The sequence below is a fragment of the Eumetopias jubatus genome, unplaced genomic scaffold, assembly GCF_037043125.1.
Source record: "Eumetopias jubatus isolate StellerSeaLion01/CBP00866 unplaced genomic scaffold, mEumJub1_p1.0 scaffold_3, whole genome shotgun sequence".
NCBI classification, from domain to species: Eukaryota; Metazoa; Chordata; class Mammalia; order Carnivora; family Otariidae; genus Eumetopias; species Eumetopias jubatus.
In genome coordinates this window covers 148853346-148865705 of record NW_028274809.1, presented here as the reverse complement: position 1 = coordinate 148865705, position 12360 = coordinate 148853346, and the positions used below count along the sequence as shown (strand labels likewise).

Here is a 12360-nt window from a genome sequence, read left to right as displayed (position 1 = left end):
TCAAAATTTGAAATGTTGATGTTTGGGAAGTCCGATAGGCAGAGAACTGAGAAATAAGAGATTTGATTCTTGAAAAACTGATTTTGAGAGAGAGTTTTATTCTCTCAAGAGGGGGGTGTGTGTAGGGGTAGAAAGCTGCCCCAGGAACGCAAGGAGCCCGTTTACCTGCCCTGATTGTGAATTGGGTGAAACTTTTATTTTTTTCCACTCTCTTCTTATGCTCAGGTCTCCCTATACTATTCCATATCCATTTGGTGACCTACGTTTTGGTAATAAAGAAACAGCTTCCAGATTCTTTATTTCGAATCACAGGCAAACTTTAAATAAGTAACCTTTTCCTCTCTCACGTTTTCCTTTTGTTGCTCTCCCATTTTTATCCTCAAGGAACTCAGACACAGATACATCACTTAGGTACAGGTTATCTGACCTTTTCAACTCTAAAATCTGACCAATCATTAGGAACCAAGCACAATGGAAAAATCTCTGTGAATTTAAAATAGTTCATACATAGAACTACGCATACCCACAAATGAATGCATGTAAAACCTGGTGAAACTGAATAAGGTCTGTAGTGTAGTTAGCGGTTTTCTGCCATTGTCAATACGTTGGTTTTGAAGTTGTACTATAGTTTGTAAGATTTGTTTGCCACTGGTGGAAACTGGGTAAAGGGTACATGGGACTCACTGTACTATTTTTGCAACTTTCTGTATAATTATTGCAAAATAAAAAGTTAGAAGTATTAAGTAAAAAAAAAAGTTCATATACTGAAGTACTGGTGTGATTTTACATGCGATTTCAGAAGATGGTGGCAGAATCATTTTTATAGGTGATTATTTGTGGTTTGTTTGCTCTATTTTACTCTCCTTTCTCATTTTAAGCCAGTAGAAACCTTGCAGGATGGAAAGCAGTCCTGCTTAAGGGCTAAAGCATTTTCTATCCTTTGTAATGTTAGCTTGGATTTCAGGCTTGCACAATATTTCCCTGGTCATTACTGAGGGAGACAAGAAAGTTTTTACATAAAACTGAGAAGGTCCAAACAGATCCATAGGGTGGGAGGGTGGTAAGGAAGATGGTGGAGCAGAAGGACCTGAGCTCGCCTCGTGCTAGGGAAACACTGAGAAAGTGCTGCATCTTTACAACTGACTCTGAAAACGACCATCAGTTGGGAAGACCAGAGCTTCCACAGTTAATGCAGAGAGTAGGCCACCTTGAAAAGGGTAGGTTGGGCAGACATATGGTTGCGAACCAAACTGCTGGCAAGACTAACCACAAACAGGAGAGATCCCACAGGCATGGAGAAGCAAGAGGATCAGACTCCACACCAGGTACCCCAGGCACTGGGGACCCACACTGAGTCCCTACAAGATTACGTTTTGAAAACCAGCGGGCTTCATTTCACAAGCTTTACATATCAGCAGGCTTAGTTCCAGGAGAACAAGAGGGCAATGAGAAGCTGAGTCTCCACCCTTAAAGAGCCAGTATAAGAAATAAGGGGAAGGGCGGGAACCTTCAGGAGACCATAACAAAAGTCCTGGCAGGTGCCATTTCTCTTCCTCTCACCCTGGCTAGATACCAGACATTTGTGGGGACCAGTGCAAACACGCTCTGTTTATCTTGTTAGTACTGTGTGCCCCACCCTCGCATTCCCCCATGGACCTACCCCACCCAACCTGCCCGCCTCTCTCCAAAGCAGCCGCTGCCCTACCACATCGTGCAAGAAACCCCAGTATGGACAGGCGCCACTCCAAAGTGACTCCTGCCCTGGGTGCCTGCAGTTCCAGCAGCAAGTCTTTCAGCTGGCCACGCGGAGAGAAAGCCTGGCTGTGTGGTGAACCTATAGCCCTAGCTGGCAGACAAAGTACAGACATCTAGTCTGCCTGCTAGCCCTGCCCATCTACAAGCCCACGGTGGCCTCAGACAGGCCCCTCAACAGTGCAGGGACCGAACCTTGCCCAGTGCACTGACAACAGGCAAAGCAGATCATTGCAGTGAACGGGACTGAAAGCAAATGCAGCTCAGCCACAGCAGTAGGACATACACAGCCCACAGAGGAGACACCCCTGGAGTGCCTGGTTATGGTGCCCAGGAGACACTGTGCTACAGGACAACACAGGGCCTCTTTTACACAAGGCCACTATTTGCAAGACCAGGAGATGTAGCTGACCTTCCTAATACATGGAAACACACAGAGAGTTAGACAAAATGAGACTGAGGAATATGTCCCAAAGGAAGAAACAGGAAAAATAGCAAAAGAGCTAAATGAAATGAAGATAAACAATATGCCTGACAAAAAATTTAAAGTAATTGTCATAAAGATACTGGATTTGAGAAAAGAATGAGGGATCTCAGTGAGAACTTTAACAAAGAGTTAGAAAATATAAAAAAGAACCAGAGATGAAGAATTCAATAACTGAAGGAAAAAAAAAATACACTGGAGGGAATCAACAGCATATTAGAGTAAGCAGAACAGATCAGTGACCTGAAGATAGAGTAAAGGAAAGCAACCAAGATGAACAGCAAAAAGAAAAAAAGAAAACTTGTATCCTACAACTTTAATGAGTTCATTTATCATTTCTAGTAGTTTTGAAGTGGTCTCTAGGGTTTTCCATATACAGTATCATGTTATCTGCAAATAATGACAATTTTACTTCTACTTTCCAATTTGGATGCCTTTTATTTCTTTTTCTTAGCTGACTGCTACATGCAAAAGAACGAAACTGAATCACTTTCTTACACTACACACAAAAGCTAACGCAAAGTGGATTAAATACCTAAATGTGAGACATGAAGGTATAATATTCCCAGAAGAAAACATAGGCAGTAATCACTTTGATTTTGGCCATAGCAACATTTTTCTAGATATGTCTCCCAGGCAAGGGAAATAAAAGCAAAAATAAAGGGACTACACCAAAATAAAAAGGCTTTTGCACAGTAAAGGAAACCACCAACAAACCAAAAAGGCAACCTACTGAATGAGAGAAGATATTTGTAAGTGATATATCCAGTAAGGGGCTAATATCCAAAATATATAAAGAACTCCTACAACTCAACATAAAAAAAAACCCCAAATAATCAGATTTAAAAATGGGCTGAGGACCTGAACAGACAGTTTTCCAAAGAAGACATACACATGGCCAACAGATGCACGGAAAAGATACTCAACATCACTCATCATCAGGGAAATGCAAATCAAAACCACAATGAGATATCACCTTACATCTGTCAGAATGTCTAAAATCAAAAAGACAAGATGTAACAAATGTTGGCAAGGATGTGGTGAAAAAGGAAACCTTGAGCAGCCACTGTGGAAAACAGTATGGAGGCTCCTCAAAATATTAAAAACAGAAATACCATATGATCCAGTAATTCAACTACTGGATATTTACCCAAATTAAATGAAAACACTAACTGAAAAAGATATATGTACTTTTTTATGTTTATTGCAGAATTATTTATAATAGCCAATAGATGAAAGCAACCTAAGTGTCCATCAATAGATGAATGAATAAGAAAGATGTAATACACACACACACACACACACACACTTCAATATTACCCAGCCTTAAAAAGAATGCGGTCTTGCCATTTGTAACAACGTGGGTGGACCTAGAGTGTACATGCTAAATGAAATAAGTCAGACAGAGAAAGACCAATACCATTTGATTCCACTTATATGTGGAACCAAAAAACAACCAACCAACCAAAAACCAGACTCTTAAACACAGAGAGCAAACTGGTGGTTGCCAGAAGGGAGGTGGTTGGGGGGATAATAGATAAAGGGGATTACAAGGTACAAACTTCCAGTTACAAAATGAATAACTCATGGAAATGAAAAATACTGCATGGGGAATATAGTCAATAATACTGTAAAAATGTTGTTGGGTGACAGATGGTGACTACACTATGGTGGTGAGCATTGAGGAATGTATAGAATTGTTGAATCATTATGTTGTACAGCTGAAACTAATATAACACTGTATGTTAATTATCCTGCCAAAAAAAAAAAAAAAAAAAAGAAAGAAAAAGAAAAAGAAAAAAGAAAGCAGATCCAGAGGCCCTGCCTTCAGGGTTCTGGGACCTGTTTCCTGACAGTGCTAGGACTGGGGTGGGAACTGATGGCAGAAAGATCCCAGAGGTAAGACCTCTGTCATGCACCTGTGGTCTCAGAAATATTCCTGTTCCCTGTGCAGAGTCCAGCACTTGGAGGAACAACACCTAATGCTCACTGATGGCTGGTGACCACTGGGGCTTGGGGGTAGTCCTTGACACAACTCCAAGAGAAGAGTCCAGTAATACCTATGAGTGAATTTTTTGCCTGCCTGACTGCATGGGGTTGGAGCTAGATTTAAGTAGATTTAAAGAAAATAAAGGAATATGGTTACTTTTCCCACCTAAGTTTTTGATCTGAGACTTATCCTTGCTCTATTTAATTATCTAATTGCTCAATTAAAGTGGATAAACCAAAGTGGCTAATTTACTGACAATCACAGTTTCCACTATTGACATAAAGGCAAAACAATAACAACAACAACAACACCCTTAGATTTTTGAGAAACAGTTAATAAAGGTTTCTTGAATAGCCATTATATTCCAGCAGATGTGGAAGATTATTATTCTCCTTAATTACCCTCTCTCTTCTGCCTTTAAGTAACAGAGCACATTCTCTCACTGTATCTCTTAGCCTCCCTTATAGCTCCGTGTGACTATGATCAAATTTTGGCTAAGGTGATATGAACAGAAGTGAGGCAAGCAAATTTTGCTACACGTCCTTAAAAATAAAGTTGCTTGAACTTGTTCTTTTTTCCTCCTTCCTTTAGGCTGGAACAGAGACATGGCACCAATTCAGCTTTCAGGAGGAAAGAAAATAACCCAGAGGAAGGCAAAGAACAAGATAAAAGAAATCTGGTTCCCTGCAAATAGCTTGCAAAGTGGGGCTACCCAACAAGCCTACACCAGCCAGACTCTCTCTCATGAGAGAGAAATAAACCTCTTATTGAAGCCACAATTTTTGGTGTTTTTTTGTTATAGCAACTTAGCATTTACCTTAACATGTATAGCAGATACCAATGTTTGCTTGCTGTATCTTTGTCAAGAATGTAAACAATAAAAAAAGAATTAAACAATAGTGTTAATTTCCTCTGAGAAGTAGAGACTGAATTATCAAAACTTAGAAAGATTTAAGTTTTTGGCAATACCATATACATAAACATTAGCTTTGTCCTTGAATTTTGCATTTAATAGATGGCGAGTAGCCTCACCTCCCTTCCCTCCATATCATCAAATATTCTTTGAAAACATTCTTTTTAATGATAATAACATCTGGATATAATTTATTAATGAATCTCCATGTTGTTGGGTATTTAAATCATTTCCAGATTTTTGTGTTATTTGCAGCATTGCCATAAATATTTTGGTACATAAATCTTGGGCTTTATCTTTTATAATTTCCTGAGGATGGAGTCTTAGAAGTAGAATATGCTACATTACCTTCCTTCTTTTTTTGAACCCCGGACCACCCAAGACCCATTTTCAAACAGCCCCAATACCTAAACTTCTCCCCATGTACCCAAAATAGAAAGTATTTTACAACCAACTCCTATCCAAATTTGCCTCTAGAATCAAATCTATTCTCTATAATATGGACTGTAGGATCCTCCCCAATTAGCCCACAATTTATCTTTTACAACCTTACCTTTTATTACACCTGTATATGAGCATTCTATTCCAGTTTAAATACTCTACTCTTTCTACCTTAACATTTCCTACCTTTATGCCTTTTTGCCCGAATGGAATACCCTTTATCTTCTTTCCAGATAATCATACACTACCCATTCTTCAAGATATCATTTAATATCCACTTCTATTCAAGCTTCCCGGAGGGTCAGTGAACATGGATATCTGCTACCATGAATTACTGAAGCACTTCTGTTTTTATGACATATTTGGCATATACCTCACGTGACACCTCTAAAATAACCCTAAATGACTGCCCTTGTACGGTTTTTGAACGTTTATACATGTATGTGTATGTATAAAGGATATGTTTGGAGGTACTTACTTTCCTGCAGCCCTATGAAGGTCAGCTGTTGATTCCAGGTATCCATAAACCTCCAGCCAAACCGATTAACAGCAGATGAACTTCTGAGCCAACGGCAAACAATGAAGATGGACTATAATGGTAAGGAGGATGCTGCCCAACAGAAAAGAGAGACAATGCTGGTCATCACAAAGTGATGAACTCTAGAGTTAAGAGTAAGGCTGCATTGGCCCTGTTCAGATATGCAGGCAGAGAAAACCAGGCAAGGCAGAATAGAATTCAAAGCAAAGAATCCAGAAAGGTAGAGATTAGAGAACTTATCATCAGGAGAGGAAGAGATGAAGTGTCTGCCTCAGTTCCTAATGCCATTCTACTTTCCAATTCTAGTTGCCCTGAGATGCATCCATATGATCTTTTCTTCTTTGAGATAGCCTTATAATAAATTACCATTTTACTTGAGTTATCTTGAATGGGTTTTTATTTCATGTGACTTAAAGAAACTTGAATAGGACAAGTACAACTAGGGCTCCAAATTCTTTAAAAGTAGGAATGTCTTAAACTTTGTTGCCTCTCCTGCAGCACTGTCCTATAAATTAGTTTGAGCAATTTCTTAAAATGTTTGTCTCTTTATAAGCTCTTATTTCTATCACAAATGATATCCTCTCCAAGAATGTACTGTATCATCTATATATTCTTACAACTTCAACATTTATATGGGTCTGATTGGATTGGAGTCCCAGTTCTATCATTTACTAGCTGTGAAATCTCACTATAAAGTGAGAGGATTTTGCCAGAAGACTGCCAGAAAACCGTTTATACCACTGGGATTAGAAACCGTGATTAACCACCAGGGAAGAATTTGAGTTAGTGGCCTAACAATTGCATCCATAATTTTCCCATTGAGCAAGAGCCATGCATAGAATAAAAACATAGAGCATATGAAAATATTACTCTGTTTAGGGTGGGAAGATGTAGCACTCTACTCAGATACAGTGTGCATTTCTATAAAATATCATTTAAAGGAAAACAAAATAGAAGGTAATTGAGATTAATGTTACCAGATGAAATAAAATAAAATCTAAGACAGATAATGAGATCTTTAAGGTAATGCATTACCCAGATTGTTATAAATGTTCATATTTAATAGATATCTTCATTTGAGCAATATGATAACAAGAGCTCATACAGGGTTCTTCCTACATGCTCATCATTTTACTTACCTATTACATGTATTATACAAATCAACCCTCAAGCAATCCTATGATATGAATTCTGTAATATTTCCCATTTAACAGAAGAGAAAAATTGAGGTTTAGGCAACAAAATTATTTGTACACAAATAATCTCTGACTTATATAAGTCAGATATATATCTGTCAAAATATATCTCTTCATGCATAACTTCCCTTTGACAGGAAAGAATGAAGAACAACAACAAAATCTTGTATATATAATGATGTTTCTTGCTCACATCTGCTAGTGTGGGACCTCCAGAGCCTTGTAAAGTTCAGCCTAGTTATTTCTAGCCGTGTCCAGAGGGTGTTTCCTATGTGTTAATGACCAAATCTGATTGGCCACCATGGAGTGCAACAATTACTCGGGGTCAGATAATTGAAAGGACTCACAGGACTCTAACAAGGTGTACTCATGAAAGATTTATTACAAGCAAAGGATACACAGCACCAGGAGCAAGAAAGCACAAAGCAACATTACAGAGGTCTGGAACACCTGGGCACAGCCTCCAGAGTCCTCTCTGCATTGCTCAGAATATGCTCCATCTGAGAATCATGATCCACCAATATGAGAACAAGATTTTTATTTCAGGGAGAATGAGGCACAAGTTTGTGTGGGGTTTCTTATACCGCACCAATCCCACAGTCAGAATCAGGCTGAGCGACCAGGTAAACCAGGTAGGGACCATCCATCTATACATTTTCACAAACAAGACAGACTCGCTGACCCTGCGTGCCTCCAGGGGAATTTTGGGCTTTATACAGCATATTATAAATCATTAGCTAGTACATTTCATTCCCACCTTGGCCAGGGGTTTATACCATGACTCTAGGCGTCCCTAGAGATACTTGGAGATGAGCTATAATATAATCCTATTTCTACATATATGGATTTGCCATTTAAGAAGTTCTTCTCTTGCTCTAGCCCTGCACGGTCCAATAAACTTTTTGTAAAGATGGAAATGTTCTTTATCTATCATATACAATATGGTAGCAACTAGTGGGTAATGCACACTTGTAATGTAGGTGGTGTGACTGAAGAACTGAATTTTACATTTTATTTTGTTTTAAAGATCCACATGAGGATATTGGTGATCATATTAAACAATGCAGCTACAGTCTCCCTTGTGCTGGACTTGGCTGTGTCTGTTGGGCACACTGTATCCACTGGCCCCGCTGAGACTTCCATTTGGTACTGCCTTTCCTTCTGCGGAGTGCTGCTGCTGGTAGGCATTGCCACCACTTCTACTGGATATGGCCCTGGTCTGTTGGGCACTGGTATGCCCTCTGCAGGGCATGGTGGTGGATGTTCTAAGGCACCGAAGGTCAGTGGTAGGCACTGTGGATTACCTGTCCAACAGCTGTGCCCTACCCCGACTTGCTTGTTGGCAGAAACTGCCTCCCACTGTAGGGACTGAAAATCCTAGATTTTCATTTTTCCAGCCCTCTTTGCACAGGACCGAACCCTGGTGAATGCAACCTGAAAGAATGCCTGCTTTTGTTGCCAAGAAAAGTTTCCTCTGTAATGAAACGGAGAGGCAACTCTCTTCAAGTAGACTTTGGGACCGTGCCAATCCCCATCGTACTGCAAGGGGCAAATCTGGGGACTGAGTCAATGTTCTGTGGATGGCAGGGTAGGAGGAGCTTGGCTCCTGGTGACAGTGTTGCATGACGGAACCAATCCTGGTAGGAGCTACTTCCTGTTTTCTCATAATGCTTACTGATACAACTGTGTTTCAAATCTCACAGTGGTTTTAGTGAAAGCTCCTATTCTCCAAAGACATGACTGCATAGTGGGCTGGGGTAGAAAACAGTTTTAATTGGTGATACTATATTTTACTCAGAATCACTCCTACTGAGGCCTTGTTACTTAAAAACACCACCACAAGCAACGTTAAAAGCAGATGGGAGGTAGGAAAATGGAGACCCTCTCAAGCAGTGTGGCAGCACAGGACCGTCCCTGGAGGGCGACAGAGTCATTGCAAGAGCATGTTGGAATGCTGATGGAAAACCCAAACACGACACCCAAAACAACAAATGCAAAACAAAACAGAAGGAAAGAGAAGTGACAGGAAAATGGAGGGACTCTATGGGAGGCCCAAGTGTTGTCAGAAAGAGGAACCTAACTCTGATTTTAATGTTATTGTTGCTATTCATGTTTACCCTTCTCTTTCTTGCATCTTTGCTTCCTGCTTTGTCTAAAAGTATTACTTTCCCTCATTTGCTTACGAGAAATAAAATATTCTAGAGTGGAAGCACTTCCAGGACCGTTCTCTGCTCTCATTGTCCTCCTTCCAAGAGGAAACCACATTCTGAATTATTTTTCCCGTGCAAGTCATTATTCATTAGCACATATTTATGTATAAATAAAATGTAGTATTGCTTTCTATGATACTCTACATGTCTTTCTGCAATTTGCCATTTTGTTTTTTTGCTCAGCATTGCTATTAACCTTTATCTACCTTAAAACATAAAAGCTTCACCTGAGTACTTTAAGAGTTATACAAAAATCCATTGATTAAATATACCACTTGCCTATTTTCCTATTGATAAAAAACTACTTATTATTCTTAAAAATTAACTTTAAAAATCGAAGTGTTATACATATAGAGTTTAAAAGAGTTGAATTGTTCTACAAGTCTCATTCAATGACTCACCACCCCTAATCCAGAATACCCAGAGATAACCACAATCAATTTTTGTAGCTGATTTGTTTGGTATTTGTCTCCAAAACTCTGAACGTTTGTGTACTATTTATTTTTTGTAATTTAGGCTTTATGTATTATCTTTTGATTTTCCACTAATGGGAGACAAAGTTTTAACTCCCCGTTCTACAACATCTACCCCTCTACCACACGCTGCCATTCCTTCCCTCCATCTGTTCAATATAGTTCTGTCATAATTTCGATTAGATCAATATGTAATGTTTGTTAATGACTCTGAGACCTCTGAGTTGGAATTATAGTTATCAATGATTAATTTCTTTTCCTGTGAAACTTTTTGTTTCCTATGGAGTTAATATTAGTTGTTTTGTTTATTTAGTTTTCCATGTGCTTATAATTAATGCATACCCAGAACCTCTCATGTTGTATAAATACCCTCTGAATCCATATAAACACAGCTCGTATTCTCTCAATTTCATCTTAAAGCAGTTTCTATCAAAACCCTGTGATCTGCTTCAGTGGAGAGTGGTTGCCCTCTGTGCTGAATGACTTGCAGGCTTGGTATTTTATTTTATCATAATCTGAGTTCCAAGAAATGGAACCTAATTCCTGGTTTCAGGATCCCATGTCTTTTTCTTTGATTTTCAGAGGCTAGCAAATCTAGCACATAGCCTATTTTTGTTAATAAAGTTTTATTAAAACAGCCATGCTCACTCATTTACATATTATTTATATTTACTTTCACACTGTAACAGCAGGGCTGGGTAGTTTGGACACTAACTTTATGGTCCTCAAGTTCTAAAACATTTATGACCTGGCTCTTTACAGAAAAATTTGCCAATCCTGGCTCTAAGTCCTGGGTTTGTTTCCTCTTTAAAAGTTTGTAAGATTTTTGTCCCCAGTGTTTTAAATATCTTAGCTTATGTTCATTAATTGCGTTGAGCACAGTGTCCTTCATTTCTGATATATCATCTTGAATTATTCCCACTAAAATTTCTTCTCCTTTTATAATTCTTTTTTTTGTTTTGTTTTTTTAAATTTTTGGAGATTCCATCATTTGAACCATTCTCTATCCTTTCCCTCCCTTTTTGCTTATAAACTGAGGTTTTTACTCTAATTCTTTGGATACTATTTTCTAAGGTTTCTATTAAGGTTTTTAGTTCTGCTATCATGTTTTAATTAAAAAAAACCTTTCTGTTCTCACTTCAATATATTTCTCCTTATTTTCCAAAGATAGTTATTGTTAGTTTTCTTTTTGACATTTTCCTCTTTCCTTTATAGCCTCTGTCTTCCATGGCTTTTTGTTTGTTTATTTTGGACTGTGATTTCCATGTTTACTGCCTTCTTCACATGTTGATGATCCTTGGCTCATATTTAATGTAGGAAATTAAATAGTTTAAAGCTTATGCCCATGTAGGGGCTTGCCATGTGGATTCTCTATAAAGTGATCTGACAGGGACATTTCCTGGAGAAACCCTTGAGATCAGTATCTCTGAGGCCTTTTCACTTGGGTTGGTCAGGTTTTCTATGAAAGACTCATCCAGTGTCTGGCCTAGGGAGTTTAAACCCAGAGTTAAATGGGAGGAGAGGTCTAATATATTCATTTTTCTCTCATCCCCCCACCCCCGTTTGAAGAACTGTCCCCCAGCCATCAGCTATATCTGGTGTTCCAGTCTAAAGACCATCTGCTCTACACCTCATCTTCTGCCTATAGAGGGAAGTAAATTGCCCAGTTGTACAAAGGGGAATGGGATCTGGGAGGGTGGGCTCCATGCTGGACTCATGGATAGCAACTCAGTTCCAACATTCCTCCTGCTTTCCCTGACATCGTGACTCTTCTCGGTCTTGCTTATATTGCAGGTGCTAGAAGCCAAGGAACTGCACTTCCAGAATAATCTGCTGGCCAAGTTCTGTATTCAAGTCTGCCAATGAGAGCCTACAAGATTGGAAGGCATAAGAAAGGTAGAAACCATATTATTGCTTTCTGACAACTGAAGGCAATTTATGGACTTCAGCAAATATGAGATTTTTCAGCCACCGAGGAGCATTTCTTTGCAAATCATTTGCTATGATGCTTCAGATAATCGTGATATCTTTGGCAGTTTCCCGAAGTTCCTTCAATGCTTGATTCTCTGAAAACTGCCAGTAAATCTAAGAAGTAGCCATGGCTTTCTCTGACCTGTGCCTCTCTAGTTCTTCCAACTGTTTTATAAGCGATTCATTCTCTGTATTGAATCCCCTCCTGACCGGTACAGAGTCTAAGTGTTCCTTGAATGGGCTTTCAAATACTCCTTCTGTGTTTAGCCTCACCTTTACCCCAATTCTAGAGGTAACTTGGTAAATTGGGTCACTTCTCAGCTTTCCCCCACTGCAGACTTTCTCAGATTTGATAAATCAATCACCACTTGTTCACATGCTTTGCAGAAGCA

At 39.1% G+C, this 12360-nt stretch overlaps 1 pseudogene; it reads right to left on the bottom strand.

Moving 5' to 3' along the window:
* Nucleotides 1-8566, bottom strand: part of LOC148164765 (adenosine 5'-monophosphoramidase HINT1 pseudogene) — a 49956-nt pseudogene extending 41390 nt beyond the window's left edge.
* Between the last annotated feature and the right edge of the window lie 3794 nt (nt 8567-12360).